This window comes from Tiliqua scincoides, chromosome 4 (genome assembly GCF_035046505.1).
Source record: "Tiliqua scincoides isolate rTilSci1 chromosome 4, rTilSci1.hap2, whole genome shotgun sequence".
NCBI classification, from domain to species: Eukaryota; Metazoa; Chordata; class Lepidosauria; order Squamata; family Scincidae; genus Tiliqua; species Tiliqua scincoides.
Genome location: NC_089824.1, coordinates 140736917 through 140738857, shown reverse-complemented (window position 1 = coordinate 140738857; position 1941 = coordinate 140736917). Strand labels below are relative to the sequence as shown.

Here is a 1941-nt window from a genome sequence, read left to right as displayed (position 1 = left end):
TGCTTTCCACAGGCAATGACGGGGCAGTTCTGCGTCACCTGCCGTCTCCGCACTGCACATTCCTGCTCTGAAGGGGAGGAGGCTGCTTGCACGCCTGCGGTGGGCTCTGTGCAACACGCAGTGCTTTGCAAGCCAAAGTGAGGCTCCCTGCAAAACTTAGTGCTTTGTACCCCTTCAAGCTACACCACTGGAGCCCACAGGAGCCAGCCATGCAGTTGGAAAGCATAGTTACTATGAACCGCCTCCTCCCCCTCCCTGGGCTTCTCCAGTCAATCCTAAGGCAAGAACCCCCTTGGGCTCTTCCTTCTGTGCTAACTCAGTCAAAGAAAAAAAATCAAACTGCCTATCCTTTGTCCAATGATCACTGAAGGAAAAGAGAGCCCACTCCTGCCTCCCCCCTCCTACCTGATGCAAAAGCAAAACATTAACCCTTCCCTGCCTCCTTGTGGGAACTTTCCTGTTGCTTGCCCAGTCTGAACAATGTCTCCATGAGATCTTCCATATCACAAAAAAGGTAAGCAAGAACACCAGACAGACTCCAGTGTGCATACATGGGGAATGGGTGCCAAGTCAAGTAGTCTCAGACTCGAGGCAATGCCCAGGCCCAGGTGACTGGAGTCTCCACGAGTCAGCAAAAAACACTGATTTTCACACCTCAGTCACCTGACTCAAGTTCCCATCCCTGTTACTCAGGGTAAGGGGAATGAATTCTTGCCCCCGGCTGAGCCACAGGCAGCCCAAACCCAATGCTGGATATGGGGCAGGCCACTTGGCCTGCCTGTTCCAGCATGCATTAGGACTGGGCTGGCCCTTTCTAAGCTGCAGGTATCAATTGTCACACTAAAGCATTAGGCCATTGAAAGGGGCTCGTGACCACTGAGCTTTTGAAGTGAATGATGTGGTCAATATGCACAGCTGTACAGAATGCACATTGAATTTTACATAGGTTTCTTCATTTTTTGCAACATTTCTCTGAAAACAAGTCAGTTTCAGATTGATACTTCAAGGTCCTAGAAAGCTACTTCATTCCAGTTGTACTCAATGTGCTGTTAATGGACTGGTCAGTGATTATAAGAGTTTATTACGATTCATTATTATAAACACTTTACTGTAAGTGTCGTATTGGTCCTTTGCTTTAATACACTATTTTCAAGAAATGAAATAAATAGTGCAAGGCTATTGCATTCAGCTGCTGTACGAATGTTTCATTCATACTTGACTGAACTTGACATATTATTTCTTCAATTTCTCTGTCCTGTGTACTAGCTGGTTGGTTGGTGGGCAACCTTCAGTCTCGAAAGACTATGGTATAAGCCGACAGCATCCGGTATTCCCAGGCGGTCTCCCATCCAAGTACTAACCAGGCCTGACCCTGCTTAGCTTCTGAGATCAGACGAGATCGGGCATGTGCAGGGTAACAGTTGCTGTATACTAGCTAGCCTACAACAAAACAGTAGAAAGTCACTTTGATAACAAACACCACTGTGAAATAAATAATTCCACTATATATCTAGAGATAAGAACAGCCCCACTGGATCAGGCCATAGCCCATTTAGTCCAGCTTCTTGTATCTCACAGTGGCCCACTAAATGCCCCAGGGAGCACACAAGCTAACAAGACACCTCCATCCTGGTGCCCTCCCTTGCATCTGGCATTCTGACATAGCCCATTTCTAAAATCAGGAGGTTGCACATACACATCATGGCTTGTAACCCATAATGGATTTTCCTCTAGAAACTTGTCCAATCCCCTTTTAAAGGCATCCAGGCCAGATGCCATCACCACATCCTGTGGCAAGAAGTTCCACAGATCAACTACACACTGAGTAAAGAAATATTTTATTTTGTCTGTCCTAAAACTCCCAATTTTAGTGGAAGTCCCCTGGTTCTAGTGTTGTATGAGAGGGTAAAGAGCATCTCCCTATCCACTTTGTCCAACCCT

At 46.6% G+C, this 1941-nt stretch overlaps 1 pseudogene; it reads right to left on the bottom strand.

The window, feature by feature from the left end:
* Positions 1-1312: 1312 nt before the first annotated feature.
* Positions 1313-1432, bottom strand: LOC136649826 (5S ribosomal RNA; annotated as a pseudogene).
* Positions 1433-1941: the final 509 nt, after the last annotated feature.